We start from the raw sequence: 10,911 nt of genomic DNA on the forward strand, positions 1-10,911 counted from the left end.
TGGCAGTTCACTTGGGGAAGAACCTTAGGGACACATCAGAGAGCTGTGATGTTGTCACAAAGGGGGCTGAAGGGGGAAGGGGACAGTAAGAGGAGGAGGCTGAACCACCGCCCTTCCCCCACCATCCAGCCCCACATAGCCCTGTTCCCTTCTGGGCCTTCTAGAGCTTTCATTCCAGCTCTACTCTCACTTGTCAGAGAGACCTTAGCCCATTTTCTATTAATTTCTTCTGGAACTCAGATGTCACCCTGTTCCCTTCTCCCTTAAAGGTTTTGCCTAGAAGCCCACCAATTTCATAATCTTTGAAAATCTGAAGTTGATTCTGAAATTTCGGCTATTTTCCAGGGACTTTTACTCTATTTCCTCTGTCCTCAACTCCAGCTTCCCTTTATAAGTTTTTGAAGGGAATGTCTTTCATAAACTCAGGCACAGAACTTTTATACTCACTTAGTTTTGTGAATTTTGAAGAGTGTTTATTTTGTCACATTTTCAATCAGAGGGACCCACACATCAAAAATTAAAATAATTTGTTATTCAAAATTTATAAATCTAAGTATGAAAGAACTATAAATAGTGAAACCTTTAAATATAATTTTATAAATTTGTAGAATAATTCTGGAGTTAGTAAAGCTTTAAATTGCCCAGGGACTTTTGGGACATGTACACACACACACACACACACACACACACTCATTCTTTCACAGATCAATTCAGTATTTTTAAATCGAAAAATCCATAATTTTCTACTTAAATTTTTTTCGTATGTGTTTTTACACAACTGCTTATTTGCCAAAATATAGTTCTCACTCTCCACATAAGTTTTGAAACATGTGTTAGTCATTAGGGCTGCTATAACAAAACACCACAGAATAGGGTAGATTAAAAAAAAATAACAGGAATTTACTTCCCATAGTTTGAGAGGGTGGAAAGTCCCAGATCGTGGCGCCAGCATGGTCACCTTCTGGTGAGAGCCCTCTTCCTGGTTCATAGCCAGAGACTTCTCACTGTGTCCTCTCATAGTGGGAGAAGGCTAGGGATCTCTCGGGAATCTCTTTTAAAGGCCAATCCCATTAATGAGGGCTTATAAGCACCACCCAGTGGCCCCACCTCCTGTCATCATTAGGAATTAGGATTTCAACAGTACAACTTTGGGGAGAGACACAACCATTCAGACATGTGCACATGTGCTACTCTCAGAAGCCAGGAATGGGTTAGGGTGAGCTAATGTCACCCTTGAGGTGTGTAGGATGGAGCGTGAGACTAGGAGTCGAAGCCTGGGTCTGATTTAGTTCTTGGGCAGCCTCTTCACATATCCCTAGAGTGTTCTGTATGTATTTGTTTTTCTGAATGTGCCTTGCCTTCCTCCCCTTTCCCTTTCAGACCCCTGGAGCTTCCAGTCCAGCCTGACCTTTATAGAAGGAGCTTTGAGTCCCATACAGAGTTCCTTTATGGTCCCATTCACATCCCCTCAGCTGTAATCTAGATTCCCTGAGGGATTCACATGGTGAAATTGTCTTCCCACTTCAGGTGCGGGTAAAAGTAGTGTGTGTCTCCTGCTTGCTGGTCATAACGTTTTTGTACAGCTTTAGGAGGAACGAGGGCATTTGAGTTTATTTGGCTGTATTGTCACGAACAAGGACATTCATGCGGACATCTGCATCTGCTGTCGCTTTTTCGATTTGCCATCTTTTCCTCCTTTAAAATATTGGTACCTGCTCAAATCAACAGTCTATCTTTACACCTAAGGGAATTGCAAAAAGAACAGAAATATAAGTCCAAAGAGAGTACAAGGAAGGAAATAATAAAGATCAGAGTGGAAATAAATGAAATAGAGACCAAATAAACAGTACCAAAGATCAATAAAACCAAGAGCTGGTTTTTGAAAAGATAAACAAAATTGACAAACCTTTAGCCAGACTCACCAAGAAAAAGAGAGGACCCAAATTAATAAAATCAGAAAGGAAAGAGAAATGACAACAGATACCACAGAAATACAAAAAATTTTAAGAAAATACTACAAACAACTATATGCCAACTAATTAGACAATCTGGAAGAAATTGATAAATTTTTAGAAACATACAATCTTCCAAGACTAAATCAAGGAAAAACAAAATCTGAACAGACTGATTACTACCAGTGATATTGAATCCGTAATCAATAAGCTCCCAACAAAAAAAGTTCTGGACCAGATGGCTTCACAGGTGAATTTTACCAAATATTCAAAAAAGAAGTAACACTATTCTTAAGCTATTCAAAAACTCCAGAATGAGGGAAGGCTCCCAAGAATACGAGGCCACTATTACTCTGATTCTAAAATCAGACAAAGACATTACAAAAAAGAGAAAACTACAGACCAATATCCCTATTGAACATAGATGCAAAAATCCTTAACCAAATATTAGCAAACTGGATTCAACAATACATTAAAAAGCTCATACACCATGATCAAGTGGGATTCATTCCTGGTATGCAAGGTTGGTTCAATATCCACAAATCAATTAATGTGATACACCACATTAATAAAATGAAAATAAAAATCATACGGTCATATCAATAGATGCAGAAAAATCATTTAACAAAATCCAGGAACTATTTATGATAAAAACTCTTAGCAAAGTGAGAATAGAGGGATCATATATCCACATAATAAAGGCCATATATGATAAACCGACAGTTAACATCATATTCAATGGGGAAAAGCTAAAACTTTCCCCTTTAAGATCACGAACATAATTGTTCACTTTCACCACTTTTAATCACCATAGTTCTGGAAGTTCTAGCCACAGCAGTCAGGCAAGAAAAAGAAATAAAAGGCATCCAAATTGGAAAGGAGGAAGTAAAATTGTCATTATATATAGATGACATGATACTATATAGAAAGAACCCCAAAGACACCACCAAAAACTATTAGAACTGATAAATTTAGTAAAGTAGCAGGATACAAAATTAATATTCAGAAAACCGTTGCATTTGTATACACCAATAATAAACTATTAGGAGAAATCAAGAAAACAGTTCCATTTGCAATTGCTTCAAAAACAATAGAATACTTAGAAATAAATTTAACCAAAGAACTAAAAACCTGTACTCAGAAAATTATAAGACACTGAAGAGAGAAATCAAAGAAGATACAAGTAAATGGAAACACATACCATGCTCACAGATAGGAAGAATTAATATAGTTAAAATGTCAATACTAGCTAAGGCAATATATAGATTCAATGCAATTCCTATCAATCTACCAATGACATTTTTCACAGAAGTGAAACATATAATCCTAATTTTTCTTAATTAAAATTTATTGAGGTGACAATTGTTAGTAAAGTTACATAGGTTTCAGGTATGCAATTCCACAATGTGATATAATCCTAAAATTTATGTGGAACTGTAAAAGACCCCAAATAGCCACAGCAATCTTGAGAAATAACAAAGAACAAAGTGGGAGGTATCACAATACCTGACATCAAATTATACTTCAAGGCTATAGTAATCAAAACAGCATGGTACTGGCATAAAAACAGACACATAGATCAATAGAACAGGACAGAGAGCCCAGAAATACATCCATTGCTATATGGTCATTTACTCTATGACAATGGAAGGAAGAATTTACATTGGGGTAAAGACAGTATAATCAATAAATGGTGCTGGGAAAACTGGACTGACGCATGCAAAAGAATGAAACTGGACCATCTCCTTACCCCATATACAAGAACAAATTCAAAATGGATTAAACACTTAAATGTAAGATCTGAAACCATAAAATTCCTAGAAGAAAATATAGGAAATAAATTTGCAGACATTATCCTGAGTAATAATATTTTTACTGATGTATGCTCTCGGGCAACGGAAATAAAAGAAAAAAATAACGTATGGGATTACATCAAACTAAAAAGCTTTTTCACAGCAAAAGAAACCATCAATAAAACAAAAAGACATCCTAATGAATGGGAGATGATATTTGTCAATGATACATCTGATCAGGTTAATATCCAAAATTTATAAAACACTCATTCAACTCAACACCAAAAAAAACAAACAACCAAATTAAAAAATGGGCAGAGGACATGAAGAGACATTTCTCTAAAGATGACATACAGATGTCAACAGACATATGAAAAAATGCTCAACCTCATTAATCATTAGAGAAATGCAAATAAAAACCACAGTGAGATACACTTCACTCCGGTCAAAATGGCTATCACCAATAAATCAACAAACAAGTGCTTGTGAGGTTGTGGAGAAAAGGGAACTTTTGTGCACTATTGGTGGGATTGCAGATTGGTGCAGCCACAATGGAAATCAGTATGGAGGTTTCTCCAAAAACTGAAAATGGAACTACATTATGACCCAGCAATTCCACTCCTAGGTATCTATCCAGAGAAATCCAAAACTCTAATTTGAAAAATTTATGCACCCCTATGTTTATTGCAGCACTATACACAATAGCCAAGACATGGAAACAACCGAAATGCCCATTGGTAGATGACTGGATTAAGAAACTGTGGTACATTTATACAATGGAGTATTATGCAGCCATAAAGAAGAAAGAAATCTTACCATTTGCAACAACATGGATGGACCTAGAGAACATTATGCTAAGTGAAATAAGTCATACAGAGAAAGACAAATACCATATGATCTCACTTATATGTGGAAACTAAAGAACTGAATAAATGAACAAACTAAACAGAAACAGTCTCAGAGATACAGAGGAAAAACTGAAGGTTGCTAGATGGAAGGGGGTTGGGGATAAGGGGGAAGATGAGGGAATTAGAAAGCACAATTGGTAACCACAAGATTCTAACAGGGATACAAAAGTCAGTTTGAGGAATATAATCAATAATGTTGTAAAGATTTTGTAGGGTATCCAATTGACACTTGTCTTATTAGGGAGACCACTTCAGGGATGGTGTAGATGCCTGATCTCTGCACTGTACACCTAAAGCTGAAGCTGAATGATAATGAATGTCAAGTATAATTATACATATGTGTATATACATATATTTACATATATATTCACAAGAAGTGGAGTACAGCATTAGGAATAGAGAGAGTGGAAATGTAATATCTATATGTGATGACAGAAGGGTAGTAGATTGGAGGAAGGGAGTTATCACTTTGTAAGAGGTATAAATGATAAATGTCTAACTATTACATTGTTTTGTATACCTGAAACTAGTAAAAAAGAAAGAAAGAAGAAAGAAAGAAAGAAAGAAAGAAAGAAAGAAAGAAAGAAAGAAAGAAAGAAAGAGAAAAAGAAAAAGAAAAAGAAAAAGAAAAAGAAAAAGAAAAAGAAAGAAACTGTTACTCAGCCAAAAAGAAAAAAGAAATCTTACCATTTGCAACAACATAGATGGACCTAGAGAACATTATGCTAAGTGAAATAAGTCAGACAGAGAAAGACATATACTTTATGATCTCACTTATATGTGGAAACTAAAGAACTGAATAAATGAACAAACTAAACAGAAATAGTCTCAGAGATATAGAGGAAAAACTGATGGTTGTTAGTTGGGAGGAGGGTGGAGATAGGGGAGAACGTGAGAGGATTAGAAAGCACAAATTGGTAGTCACAATATTGCCATGGGGATATGAAAGATAGTTTGGGGAATATAATCAATGAGATTTTGTAGGGTGTCAGATGGGCACTTGCCTTATTAGGGAGACCACTTCATGGACGGTGTAGATGCCTGACCACTGCACTGTGCCCCTGAAGTGAAGCTGAGTAATATCGAATGTCAACTGTAATTTAATATATATACATATATAGTCACAGGATGTGGAGTACAGCACAGGGAATAAAGTCAATGGAATTGTAACAGCTATATACGATGTTAGACGGGTAATAGATTGGAGGAGGGTTATCACTTTGTAAGGGGTATAAATGTTTAACTATTACATTGTTTTGTATGCCTGAAACTAATAAAAAAATTCATACCTGGAATTCAAGCATATCAAAAATTGGGCTTAGGTCTTTCTTGTATTCATATTTGCCCTTTACATTTTCTCCATTATTTTCAATATGTTTTGTTTGATGAGTTGTTGTGTTGTTTTATTTTTTACATTAAAAAATCTTATCTGAGAATCTTTACCTTGGTTTATTTAATTACTGTTCTATTATGATTGGTTTCTGCCACCTTATTTTATCCTTTATTTTCTATACTTTCTTTATTGTTTCTCCCCCCCCGCCCCGCCACTGTGCATCTTTCACTTTATAGATCGAATGTTCTGTTTCTTAGAGATTTGGAAATTTTTAATATTGTAATGGTTTTTATCATCAATTATGTCAATTTCCTCTTTGGTTTCTATGTGTGTCAATATTAATATCGTCTCAGCAATCCAAGAAAGGGCTCGTGTCTTCTCTGACTCTGATTTTGCCTTCTCCATCACAATAGCCCTATTTCAAGGGGATATTTTCTGGAGCTTTACTTTTGGGCTATTTCGGATAAGCTACACTTTCATTTACATTTTAGGATATAATAAATGTCATTAACATCAATCCTTTTTCTCACAAACCTAATACTATTTTCCTAGGTTTATTTTTCCACCTACTCGAGCATTTCTCCTAGAAATGTTTTCAAGTGGATTTATGTGAAATAAAACTTTTGAGGCCTTATTTTCTTTCTTTCTTTCTTTCTTTCTTTCTTTCTTTCTTTCTTTCTTTCTTTCTTTCTTTCTTTCTTTCTTTCTTTCTTCCTTCCTTCCTTCCTTCCTTCCTTCCTTCCTTCCTTCCTTCCTTCCTTCCTTCCTTCCTTCCTTCCTTCCTTCCTTCCTTCCTTCCTTCCTTCCTTCCTTCCTTCCTTCCTTCCTTCCTTCCTTCCTTCCTTCCTTCCTTTCCTCCCTCCCTCCCTCCCTCCCTCCCTCCCTCCTTCCTTCCTTCCTTTCTTTCTCTTTTTTTAAGATTTTATTGGGGGAAGGGAACAGGACTTTATTGGGGAACAGTGTGTACTTCCAGGACTTTTTCCAAGTCAAGTTGTTGTCCTTTCAATCTTGGTTATGGAGGGCACAGCCCAGCTCCAGGTCCAGTTGCCTGTAGGAATGGTGGGCTCCGCCCCCTGCAGCTAAGATTGAACACGGCACCTTGAGCTGAGCTGCTGCTGAGCTCCCAGATGCCTCAGTTGGTTGGAGTGCAGGCTCTCAACCTTGAGGCTTTATTTTCTTTTTTCTTTTTTTTTTGTATTAATTAAATTTATTGGGGTGACAATTGTTAGTAAATTTACATAGATTTCAGGTGTACAATTCTGTATTATATCATCTATAAATCCCATTGTGTGTTCACCACCCAGAGTCAGTTCTCCTTCCATCACCATATATTTGATCCCCCTTACCCTCATCACCCACCCCCCACCCCCTTACCCTCTGGTAACCACTAAACTATTGTCTGTGTCTATGAGTTTTTGTTTCTCATTTGTTTGTCTTGTTCTTTTGTTGTTTTTGGTTTATATACCACATATCAGTGAAATCACAGGGTTCTCTGCTTTTTCTGTCTGACTTATTTCACTTAGCATTATACTCTCAAGATCCATCCATGTTGTCACAAATGCTCCTATATCATCTTTCCTTAACGCGGAATAGTATTCCATTGTGTATATATACCACAACTTCTTTATCCATTCATCTATCGAAGGACATTTTGGTTGTTTCCATGTCTTGGCGAGGCTTTATTTTCTGATGCATCTTTTTTTGTGCCCTCATATTTAAAAGAGCTTCGTTGTATACAATTCAATGCTTAGAATTTGTTTCTTTTCAATTCTTTAAAATATTAGTCCACTGTATTTTTGTCCCCAACATTTCTGTTGAAAGGCCTAAAGTTAATCGAAATAAATTTTTCTTTAATGAATGAGCTGAGTTTTCATCATTTCGACAGGATGTTACAAAACAAAGTATGTAAATCACATTGAAACTAGAAACTTAAATAAAATGTTAATGCAATATTAAAGAAATTAAAACCTTCTTGAGGCATTCTAGTGCACAGCAAAATTAACTATCATGCAGTCATTCAGGAAACAAAAATGAAAAAGAAACTTGATGAAAGAGACAGTCATTAGATCCAGGTACGGTTGGATGTGCTTGAAATGAGCAGCCAAGGAATTGATACTGACAGCTGGCAGCAGGCCGAGCATGCTGTCTGTCCAAAATTACTGATTAATCAAAGGGAATAATGAGAATTAAGTTATCTTGGTGATGTGCTGAAAGAGGTGTTATGTTTCTTTTTAAACATTCAAAATAAAGGTAACTTAAACTCCTGGAAAATAAGAACTAATGTACCATAAATGCACGACATTTGAAAAAAAAACTACCATGTTTTTATGTATTTAAAATGTCATGTTTTACAGGTTGTATCCATTTTCAGCAATGTATTTCAGACTTGATGGCATGTAACTTTTTAAAAAATGACATGGTTTCAAACCGTTAATGGAGAGAAAAAAGACAATTAGTTTTTTTTCTTGATTTCTGGAACCTGGGTTTTTTTGGAGGCTTAGATATTCAAATATTTCACTGCCTTCTTGCAAATCAAATCATGCCACACACACCTGTGGTGAAAACAACAACAAACCCATAATCATGGTAGTGTCATTCATTTGAGATTTCATGATCAAAATCAACCTACGGACAAAATGTGGGAGACTTTACCATAATTACAAAGAGAATGTAAATTACATAAGTTTGACCATATAAATGTTGGCCTATATTTGCTAGAAGTTGAAAGCCATCATGGAGAATGTTGCAAGGGAGGGAATCTCTACATCTTACAGAGTCAGTCAATGTTGCTCAAAATGGAAAGACAATGTATCATTTAAGCATAATATTGAGTACAGTAATGTATTATTTAGAGAAAGTAAAAAACGAAAAAACCTTAACATTTTAGGTTAAAGAACAAATGGAAAATGTGCTTTTAGGTGAAAAAGTGGGAAAATGAGCTATATCCTCTATTATTCATAAAAACTCAATAGATTTTACTTAAAATTGATAAAGCAAATTAGGTGATTAAATAGCATTATTTAGAGTTCAAAGGAATAATACTTAGTGAAAAAACAAAATAGTAAAAATTGTTTACCTCTGAACAGCAGGACCAGGGCCTGTAGAGGGGAAAAACATGGTTAGTGTTTTCATTTTTTGCCCTTCAAAGTGTTTGAATGACTTCTCCATGCACATGTATTGCTTCCATTTAAAAAATGGAATAGTCCAAAATGGCATATGAGTATAAAATTAGGTTTCCTTTAGCCAAAGGTGTATGAAAGTAATCAGCTCATCTGATATCTTATGATACTTGAGGTTAGATATTATTAAATTATGATCTTTGGAAGAACATAAACATAACTATAAAACAACCAGGACATGACGTTTAACTCTATGTTCTGCTTATCTAGGAAGTACAACTCTTATAAGAAATAACAATGAGTTTCACACTTTTAAGGAGCATTTTTAATAGAAATGCTAGTTTTTCACTTGTAATCAATGGTAGAACAAAGTCAATCATGAAATTTATATTTTCAAATTTATGTTGTGACTCAAATATTTCTATCAAAATATTTAAGTACAGAATTTGTAAAGTAGCTGTTTGCTTATTAATAATTTCTCATTTCTTTCAGTGATTGGCAGCACCAGTCCCGATCGGGCATCTTATCAAAGAAGTATACTAGAAGTTCTTGAGTGCACATCAGGGGAGAAATTTTGTTTGTGATTTGACCCTATTGTTCATGTATAACTGGATGGCGGTGAACAGGGCCAATAGAACCATTAGATTCAAAGAGCACCATTGTCTCTTAATATAGAGAAATACGACAGATGAGCTGGTAAAGATTTAAAGGCTGCAATTCTTCAAATCTGAGTGGTACATACGAAGTTTTGATAAGAACAAACATTTGAGGGCCGGCCCAGTGGCCCAGGCAGTTGGAGCTCTGTGCTCCTAACTCCGAAGGCTGCCGGTTCGATTCCCACATGGGCCAGTGGGCTCTCAACCACAAAGTTGCCAGTTCAATTCCTCGACTCCCGCAAGGGATGGTGGGCAGCGCCCCCTGCAACTAAGATTGAACAGGGCACCTTGAGCTGAGCTGCCGCTGAGCTCCCGGAAGGCTCAGTTGGTTGGAGCGCGTCCTCTCAATCACAAGGTTGCCAGTTCGACTAACACAAGGGATGGTGGGTTGCGCCCCCTGCAACTAGCAACGGCAACTGGACTTGGAGCTGAGCTGCGCCCTCCACAACTAAGACTGAAAGGACAACAACTTGACTTGGAACAACTTGACTTGGAAAAAAGTCTTGGAAGTACACACTGTTCCCCAATAAAGTCCTGTTCCCCTTCCCCAATAAAATCTTTAAAAAAAAAGAACAAACATTTGAAAACCACAACCAATTTTGCTGTTTCATTATTTAATACATTTGCATCAACAGGTTTAGGCAATACAGATTAATGTGGAAATACACAGTAAATGACTGAGTAGTCAGTAATTATCTTTGAAATACATGTTTAAATAACTGTTTAGTCCACAAAAAAGTAAAAAATATAATGTTCTGGCAAGAAATGACAGTCCAAAATTGGTCTCAGGAATGTCCAATCTGAAATAAAAGTTAATTTTGATTGCTTGCTTAAGTTTTAAGAGATAGACATCTTTCACTAAAGTCCAGTATATGTTCTGCTATTACTTTCAAATCCCTTCCTCAGTGAATATTTACCTAAGCACTAGGGTATCAAAGAAACTTTGAAACAAAAATTTCTAGCTAGAGAGATATACTTTTAAGTAGGACACGCAGTCTGATTATGTTATTATTTTGTGGTATTTTGAGAACACTAAGAAAAATGAAATCCAACGGTACAAACAGGTACCTTTGCCCCAGTGTAGCCTCTCTTATGAGAGCAATTGTGCTGACTCATCAGGGACACTCGTGTCACCCACTACAAAGTCACA

The sequence above is a fragment of the Rhinolophus hipposideros genome (assembly GCF_964194185.1).
Source record: "Rhinolophus hipposideros genome assembly, chromosome: 11".
Classification (NCBI taxonomy): domain Eukaryota; kingdom Metazoa; phylum Chordata; class Mammalia; order Chiroptera; family Rhinolophidae; genus Rhinolophus; species Rhinolophus hipposideros.